The sequence below is a fragment of the Sturnus vulgaris genome, chromosome 3, assembly GCF_052056855.1.
Source record: "Sturnus vulgaris isolate bStuVul1 chromosome 3, bStuVul1.hap1, whole genome shotgun sequence".
Lineage (NCBI taxonomy): Eukaryota > Metazoa > Chordata > Aves > Passeriformes > Sturnidae > Sturnus > Sturnus vulgaris.
Genome location: NC_142245.1, coordinates 29751238 through 29761550, shown reverse-complemented (window position 1 = coordinate 29761550; position 10313 = coordinate 29751238).

The window sequence follows — 10313 nt, the reverse complement described above, 5'->3', positions numbered from 1 at the left end:
ACTCTTTTAGCCAGCAAGATTTTTTAGTAACAAATAATGCTGGGCATTTCAATATCCTTACAATATTTAGAAATAGGAGACTTTAACTACCTGCTTGACAAGGACATTTTCTTTCATGGTTTATGAGGTGAATAATTAAAATATTAAGTACATATTATAGGTGAAATTAACGGCATCAGTCAATAGTCTGCCATCAATCCAAGTGCAGGCCATAAGATGTAAGTCACTGAGTGATTTCTTGGTGTAATAACTTGTTGGCACAGGGAGGAAACCTGCCACATGGGGCAGAGATCCCAGGAGAGGGGAGGATCCCAGGCTGCTGGTGCTGGGGGCAGTTTGCTGCTGACCCTCTTGGCCATCTGAGCACAAACAAAGGCCTGTGACAGCCCCACGTAGCAATGGAGGGGACTTTGCTACTCACCAGGTGAGGTCTGGAAAGAGGCAACCCCTGCAACTGGTTGAACTGTGCTCACTGGTCCTGAGTGTCACCATGCGGATGTGGCACCCCAGAGAAGGATGTCACCTGGACAAGCAGCTCTTTAAGATCTGTTATGATTCTGTTCACCCAGTTCTGTTAACATCTTATTTTCTTACTCTTCTGAGGTTTTACAGGACATTCAGAATTCCTCCAGTGGTGTTCCTTGAACCATTTCATTCTTCGTTACAGCAATATTTTATCCCATCAGAACTGATCAAAATTCCCATGCATTATAATCTAGAAATTCATTCGCTGTATGGAGGGTTTGCAAAAGGAGAAAAGCATCTTTGATGTCAGTCAATCACTTCTAAAGCTAATCTCTCTTTCTGCATCAAGCACTGCTGTTTAGCTGCTCTTGTTCCTGTCCTGCTGACCTCTTTGGCAAGTTCTGTCTCTGTGTGTTTAGCTGCAACTTATGAATTGTGTTAAGTACAAGGCAGGTGTAGAGGCATCTGTGGAGTGAAGAATAGATGATAATAAAGTATGAGAAACTACTCGAAGTAGTCAATAGCTGTCAGCCCAATAATGATGCCCTTCTACAGCCTCACTCCACAGGCATTTGCCCAATATGACACTGTGGATACAAAAAGCATGGAGATTGTCCAGTACACATATTCCTTTAGCAGCCCTCCATTGGCCATGCAATAAGACATTTTTATCATTTATTCAATCCCACCTTGCACAGCAGACACAGAAGGGTACACGCATGAAGCTCCATTTGGCAAAAATCAACCAGGAAATTAAGATTATGCTGAAAGAAGAATCCCTGTATTTATCTTAAATTCTTTTATTTGTTAATTTTCTGGCATGCAACTCCTGCTGGTAAAAACTGCACTTTAGGTTAATAGTAAAAAGTGGCGTTTAATCAGATTCTTTCTTTCCAGAACCACTTCCTGAACATCTCTAATTAAAAAAAAAAAAAAAAAATTCTCTTTGCCATTGATGGCATTAAGACTTTGAATAGAAGTATGCTCCCATAACAAAATCATTATCTTTTGACTGATCTCCAATTGCTTGAATACAGACTTTTTAAACCAGTATCTTGATGCTACTCTCAGACATGTTTTCAGTATTTAGGTATGATATAATCCTGTGCAATGAAGTCAGAATCCTTTTTTTTTTTTTAATGGACAGAATGTTCCTGAGAAAGAAAAGTAATTTCCAAATGTGTGTGTGACTTACCAGATCAAAATATTTTCAAGAAACAACTGGGGTCCCTCTCATATTTCTGAAATTCTGAAATTGGATGACCTGTTTGGGTGGTGAGGAGTTTTTAGTTGTTTTGGATTACTTTCCCCTTTCAGATCTATATATAAATAAACACTTAAGTGTAAATTTGTCCCTATGGAAACAGAATAAAGAGCTATTGGTGACAGGGCAGACAAATCTGTTTCCTTTGTGAGCTCTTTATTGGGTTGTGAAAATTTGTTTGAGCAGCATATTCTCCATTGTAACATTCAGATTTATAAATTCCATTGCCCACAAAAAATTGCATCCTCCAGTATTTGAGCAATGTTTTAAGAAAAAAGTTTAGGTCTGATAAAAACAATTAGGTATTGCAAAGGTACATGAGGAATTGTGATTTCAGCAGCTAAGGTTGAAAATCCAAAGGGGATTTATTCCAAAACCCAACTGAGCAGCTCCCTGGTAGTAATGAAATGAGTGATATTTTAATGATCACGGGAAAGGCATCAAGTCAGGACTGATTTACAGCTGGGTGACAACTGGGTGACAGAGCAGAGGCTGAATGGACTTTGCAGATTGGATCAACAGACTAGCTGGGAACCAAGGACTGCCACTGCAAAGATTGCTGTGGGCTCAGCACTATGCTGACAGCTCAGGCAGGTCTAAAGGAGGCTGCTGCTCAGATCTGAAGAGCTGAGGCAAAGCAGCAGATGCTGATGGGCTGCTCTTAGATACAACTGAGACAACATCTTAGGACTGAGATTACTTAACAAAACTTTCATGACACCTGTCCACATGATACCAGCCCCTAATGCCGCTATTAAATACTCAGAGGCAGAAGCAGTACATTTCCTGAAAGATGAGACAGAAATCCATTACAAAATCTTGGCTTCTGTTTTTAACAATAGTTATGAGGTTGCAGCTGTTTTCAAGCAAAGCTTTTCCATTTTGGGAGAAATATTACTGCAGCAGAATCAACTTTGTCTGGCCTCGATGCAAGAGACCCTTTTAGTTCAATCTCAGAGTTCTGTGGAATTCAGGAAAATATAAGTGGCAAGATATTTTCTGTAGTGAAGCAAACACTAAAATATAAGGATAGAGAATGAAAGAAAAAATAGTGTGCTGATAGAAACGAGAAGTATTCAAAGGGGTCCATCCATATGCCAATCTGTGACATCTTAGAGGAGACACTTCAAGCCTTGTCTGCTGGTGATCATCAGTAAGCACAATGATGCTTTGATATATCATACTGAAGGTCACCTTAGGTTTACATACACCATCTCAAGTTCTCCCTGTAGTGTCATCTAGAGAAGTTGTTTTTACTTATCTGAAAGAAAAGACAGGTTTTCTTCTGAAGATACAATACCGAAGTTGTAGTGGTCAATAGAGGGACTAGCTGCATAACATTTGTAGGATCCTGCCAAAATAGTTCAGATAGGAGAGAGAGGAAAATGAATCAAACTAGGAATGAGCAGGTCATAACTGCAGTTGATCAGCTCAATCCTCATAACTTGTTATTCCATCAATCACACATAATTTGTAAATGTAGACATGTTCTAAGGCAAAGCACAGACAAAAATAAGCAGCCAATGAGGTGTATGTAACTAAAATGCAACTTAAGCTGTAATGATACTTTAAATCATCTCCAACACGGGCATTACTAGTTTAAAACGTGGCTTGAAAGTGTTGAAGCCAGAAAACAGTAAATAAATTTGCTTGGACATCTAGATCTAAAATATAGGATCTCTTGACTAGGTCCAAATTCAAGATCCCTAACTAGTGGGCCTATAGATTTCAAGAGCAGTTTGAAGATACCTTGTGGTGTCTGTGTCCAAGTTGCCTTTGGCAGAGAAAGCAATGGGATAGCTTGTAGTAGGTGGACAAACCAGGTGATCCACAAGGTCTTAACACTAGGTTTTTTCTGTGTTGAGAGTACCTCCTAAGCTCATTCCACAGCTGTTTAGGAAGGCAAGTTATTAACTCTGGAGAAGCAGGAGTAAGCATGCAGGTCCATCTTTCCCCAGGTGCCACACATGCCCCCAAGGAGCAGCACAAGGGGATTGTCAAATACCCAGCTGGGGGAGCTGAAGAACAGCTTTTCCTGACCATGTTTACTGTTTCACTTTGTTCCTTCATATGCTCTGGTCTTCTCCAGAATAGGAATTATCACATGACTACAAGAAAAGGTAATTTGACTATTAATTCCATCTTGTCAAAACCACAGTCTGCCAGATCTTGAGCTGATCCACAGGCAACCTGTAGAATTTATTACCATGGCACCACCTGAAGGATTACAGGATGCCAACTGTCATGGCTCATTATGCAGCATCTAACTCAGCACATAAACACTTCCTGCAGTGTTCCTGAAAGCTAGGACAGATAACAGTAACTTTAAAAAGCACAGCTCTATGAGATGTTGCTCTTTGTTTAATATACAGTTGACAGTCAAATGCATTCTATTCTAAGAATCCAGTCCCTAAGGAACTGAAACTGCAATAATTTTTAACAAAGCTTTGGCAAGGTCCCATTTTCACCTGTAGGCTCAGGAATCATTGGCAGAAAAGTAGTCTTTAGAAAAATCAGGTAATATAGCTACTGGTGCACCCTGAGTCATACTTGAGAAGGAGATATATTGTTGGATAATTCAACGGATTAGTCTGATGTCATAGCTTGAAATAAAGCAGTTTAGATAAATGCTTTAATAAGTGATCAGCAAGAACTGACTGACCCTGTTGGGATGTTGGGTAAGAACTTATCTGGAACACTCTATGTAGGAATTTCCATCTTTTGCAGAAATCACCACTTTAGACAGATATGCCTTGAAAACATGTCTGTTAAAACCTTTTAAATTTTTCATATCTCTAATCATATCCATGACATGTACTTTCCTCAGCTGGCACTAAAGCAAGCCAGAAAAACCTTGCATCAAATACCACAGCTACTTCTTATCTCTAGAGTCTGAGAACTTGTTTACTCTTACACAGGGTCCAGCAGAGTGTGGTGTGACTCCTTGTGATGCCTTTTTTCTACAGATATAGTGCCTAGCAGCTTGCCTACTCACCAAAACTGGACTGAGCTTGTCACTGCACCATCCCAGCAGACAGAACCTGGGCTTAGGTATGTAGCACATCTGTGAGTGAGAGAACAGATCATGCTCATTCACGTTAGACTGAGCTCACATTTCCTGCATTTCCTTGCCTGAAATAATTCACGCTATTAATGACAACGTAGCTGGAATAGAACTGGTTTTGGAGTTACTGGAAAGTACATTTATTTCCTCTTGAAGAGAGAGTGGCCTCTGAAGATACTGTGGCCTTAATCTGACAGCATAAGCTAGGACCATTCGAGTGGTTATTGCTAAAAAAAGTGTAAATATACAGCAGATGTACCCACCAACGGTCACTGCACTGCTCATCTAGCAGTGTTTTTCAGAGTTCTCCTCTGACAGAAAAAAAATCACTTAACAGTACTCTTTTTGTAGTTCTGATGGTATGAAAGATGAGGTTTATCATTAGTTCGGGTTTTGTTGTTGGCTTGTTTTGATTTTCTTTTCTAGCTACAGCTTCTAATTTAATGAAAGCCAATAACCTTTCAGAGATAAAAGCTTTTCTTTAGGTAGAACACTTTTTAACCAGCCAATCCATCTACTCCCATTTGCACCCAGATTTTTCAAAGTGGGTGAGATGTTCACCATCACACTTCAGCTGTTCCTCCAGTCTCTGTGCTCCATTTCTTACCTTCAATCCTACTGTTTACCTCTTCAGACAGGTACTGATCTTCTTTGCCAGACTACAACACCTTAATTCCTTCATTGCTACACAATCTCTCTGGGAAAATTTTTTATTGCCTTTAGTGTGGCTGGTGGTCACATTCTGCCCAAATTCTACTTGCTCTGGTCTGTCCAGATACTCCAACCTCCTTGTACCCTCCCAGAATTTTGGGTGTTTTTGCAACAATTTTAGTAGAATTCAGTCAAGCAGCAAGTGGTGTACCCTGCTGGAGAACAAAGCCATTTCTCTCATTACCTGTCTGACAAGTGCTGTGCGTGTGGGGCAGGGTCCGAGGGCTGCAGTCCTTCCTGGCAGGGTTTATGCTTGGCTCATTCAGCCCCTGCTTCCCTCCAGAACTTGTCAGTTCAGGGTCATTAGAAGTCCTGGACCAATTGTGGGGACTTCCATCATCCAAAACGAAGGTCACTCATCTCCAACTGTCAGCAATTCTCCATGCTCCACTACCCAGCAGCAATGCACAGAGGCACCTATCATTTGGTTAATGGAGCCAAAATTCCCCTGGTACTTCTACCCCTTTAAGACTTAGATTTATTTCTAGTAAAATGACTCCTAATCTTAAATCGTTTGTCTATATTTTTAATTGTTATTTTTGGCAAGTAGTAACTTTTTTCTATGCAATTTTTTTTAAAGAGCACTTTAGCATAAAATTACTGAATACTTAAGATTTTTATAGGAACTAGCATGGGAAACTTTTTAATAAACGTTTCCATGCAGTAACTCTTATTCTGAATGCTTCTAACAGAAAGCTCCAAATATCCATGAAGAATGTAAAAAGGATTACTTTCATAGCAATTTAAGTATTTGTGATTTTTGTCTTTCCCAATGTCAAAGGTGTCTTGAGAGATAATTAAAGTAAATGACTTGATAATCTATATCAAGACCATACTATTCCACTATTTTCACACATTTCAGATAAGTGCCTTTTCTTACCTGTTCACATACACTTTTCTAAGCTTGACTCCTCTATATGTCAGGTACAAAAAAATGTAAAATGTCTATTATATATATATGTACATTCTGAGAAGATATTGAAAATAGAAATTGCAGTTTCTTCCAAGCCAATCAGAAGACACTGCATAAGGAAACAAAGATGGAGTCACGAGCTTCTACCTTCTGGCATGGATATTTATCACACAGTATACTCCCTGCTTCTAGCTCTCTAAAATATACTGTACTTCTTGGTGAGACACTGCTAGCACTGATCACTTTATTCCTCATGTCTTCCAGGCAACACACCGTTTATCCCTTTTACTTGCTCTACCACAATATCATAATAAAACCCAGTTGCATATGGCTCAGCAGAGTCCAAATCCCTCCTTACTACTGAGCTGCTTCCTGGGTAGTCTCCCTTTCCCAAACTGCTGGTTTTACAAAACAAAACAAAACAAAACAAAACAAAACAAAACAAAAAGTTCTTTTGTAGTTTCATGATTTAGTTTACCCTTTTTATCCCCCAAAGTCTACACTCACACAACCACATAACTTTTACTATAAAAATCAGTTTTCTGAAAGACTTTAGTGCAATTAAAAAAAAATTCCTTCCTAACTATAATTGTCTGATTCTATCTGTCTTGACAGCATGCCACAAGTCTCAGTCTGTCTCTAGAGTTCCTCAGCCTCCTTTCCTTTCTCTTCAAGACCTACTTGTCATGTCTATTTGCCCTTTAGCTTTCCCTGCCACCCAGCTTTCCTAAGCATAGCCATATTCCCATGAGGATAAGGAGGCAGATTCACATCACAACGCCTCTGGCTGGGTGCCAATGACTCTGAGAGCCCTGGCTAATTGCAGCCAGCTGCGCACATCCCTCCTTGCCCTCCTAGCTGTGACAGTGTGCTGTCACATCTTCTCCCACACTGCCTGATCCACTGACAGGGAAGTGGCTCGAGGCACCTGACAGTCTCGCTGTCTCCCTGTCTGCACAGGGTTAAGTTCTGGCTGGTGGGAACACCCACCAGGCACCATCCTTAGTAATGTGAAACCCCTCAAGGATCCCAGTCCTTCCTGCTCCTTACAGAGCTTGCAAAAGCTTCACATCATCTGCTTACCAAACATTGTCCGCAAAGGGCTTTTGGGAGCTGAGAGTAGAAGTATTTTAAAAGGGTCATCAAATAAGAGGTTATTGGCTTGAAAAGAATAAGCCCTGTCCTGTTGCTCAGCTTCATCTTGCTGTCTTCCTTGACTGCTCTGCAGGAAAGCTATTTAAACTCCACTTAGCACATAATATAGTCACACTTATTTTTTTAGTGGACACATACCATGTTCTGTAACATTAAACTTAACACAAGCCATTTTTTCCTAAAGTGAACATACTAGGAGACAACTAGGAGACCAAATTCATCACTCATACTGGAAAGGACTATATGAATTCATGCAGTAAACTCTTGGTGCTTTCCTCTCTCAGTGGTTCCTAATTCAGCACCTAAGCCTGGCAGAAAAGATGATCTTGACGTGGTATGTATTGGCCAGTATAACCTAAACAGCTTTTCTTTTCCTACCTGCAGTAGATGTGGTTCTGAACTCTGCCCCATGGTAAAATCCCTCTTTGGTGAAGACCCACATCATCGAAGGGAACTGCTCTGTGAAAGGCCTGATGGACATCTGATGTGTGGAATAAAGATGTTCAATGAGAAAAACTGGAAGACCAGTCTGGAGAGGATGAAAACGTGCCATGGTCTTTGATTGTTCCTAGCAGACAGATAATTCTGCTGTCTAGAGACAAGGTGTTTGCCTTGGGAGCAAATAGACTGATGCACTTTACCCCCAACAACATACATTAAAGTCAATGGGACATCAGTTCAAGAGGCACAGGAGTAGGTGGAAGAAAATCCAGCAAGGAGAATGATTTTTGCTCTGGCTGAGAAAATGCGAGACTTGGATAAGCTGCAGCAGGGGAGGTAGAAAAAGAAAGGTTATGGTAAGGCTTTATCCAGATCACTGGGAAACAAAATAGACTTGAACAGCTTTTTCTTTACTCCACAGGAGAGTGGAAGGGTGCAGAAGCAGGGAAGCTAAAGTTTACAACCAAAACTGTATTGACAAAGTCTATACTAATGAAGTCGCAGAAGAAAAAAAAAATACTTTTTGCCATTTATGGATTTAGAGGGTGAAATTCTCTACCTCAAGATATCATAACTACCTTATACTAGACAAGTTTCTGCGAAGAATTAGAGTCCCACATAAAAAGAACACCCAAGAATTTCATTCAAGTATAATGTTCCACATATTTATATAAAGGTTAGATTTAGGATGTATAGATCCTAATATGTATAGATCCTAGGTACATGCATATGTCTTCCGTATATATATACATATGTTAACATGAATTTTGAAAGGATATAAGGCTTTATCCCTCAGGAAATCAGCTAACCACTCATTTAAGGGAAAGGATATTTTCTGTCTCAGTTATTATTTATTTTAATTTTTTTCACAATAAAATGTATTAAGGAATGTTTTCAATGTTTGTTCAGTTTTCCCTCAATAACTCAATAACTGAAAGGGTTCAGAAATTAGAAGTTATCCAGCTATGTGAGGACAGAGGAGTGGAAAACCTGGAACTCTCTTTTAAAGAAGTTCACAATTCGCTTAGGTATAAAGCTGCTCCCCATTTTGTAAAAAGATGCTTTTGATCAGAGTTATTTAAAGTCCTCAATATTTAAACTTCCTGATATAGAAATATGAAATGACACCATTATCTAGAAAGAAAGAAAATGTAACATTTTAAAAAAGTATATTATAAAACAAGTCAGCTGCAACAGTGAAGAACAACCTGCATCTTTATTTGACCCCCTCCATTTATCATCCTATTGGTAGGGCAGAAGTGCATGCACAATGATGGTACAAAAGACCCAGAAGTCAAATTAAGGGAGGCTGCTTCAAATAAATGAGAATCAGTTTTGAATAATTCCTCTGGAAAGCCTCTAAAGAATAAAAATAAAAATTAAAAAAAAAAGCTTTTATAATATTTTTGATTGTTCTGATTTCAGCCAGAACAGAGTTATTTTTTTTTTTTTATTATTGCCAGAAGGCTGTGGCCAAGACCCTAATGCTATTTGATACCACCTCATGTCATTGCCAGGGTGGGAGAAAGGAACCCATTGATACCAGCTCATTATTGAGGGCTGTGTAAATAATTTACTTCTTAAACTTTTTGTTATTAATACTGTTGCTGTTACTGTTCATTTTCTTATCTCTTTGCTCTTTCCAGTAAATTGTTTTATCTCAGTCAGTGAGTGACCTTTGCCTCCAGTCTTCAACTCCATCCCACTGCAGTGGAAAGAGGGAGGGGAAAAAAGGTGTGGGGGGAGCGAGAGAGACAGAGGCAATGTGGCTTTGGAGAATCCCAGTGGGGGCACTGAATTAAGGAATACCATTCCTAAACCATGGCACTGATCCATTTTCTAATATTTAGTAGAAACAAGTTTTTGGTTTAGACTTCCATTAGATAGAGGGAGAAAAATCAATTGAGAGAGTTTAGAGTGGCAGACCCTATAAGTTTCCTAAGTGAGATAAGAGATACTGCAACTAACCACAGGTATTTTTAACTGAGTTCATTTCAACCATCTTTGGTCTCATTTAACATATAAAACAACATTGTATAGGTACTAAAAATGTACACAGAGTCATTTCCAAGACTTATTGGCTTGAATAAATGTTTAAACAAGCAGAGCTGTTTACTCAGAACCAAATGCCAAATATCAAGTTGTCCACCTGGGAGTAACTGGTACATTTCCAAAGAAGAAAAGTTAAATCATACTGTTGAATATTGCACGAGAGAAAGGATTGCATTTGTTTAGCACACCAGCTCCTACGAGGGCACACTAGAGATGTGTCACCCAGTTTTGCCTGTACCCTACCAGTA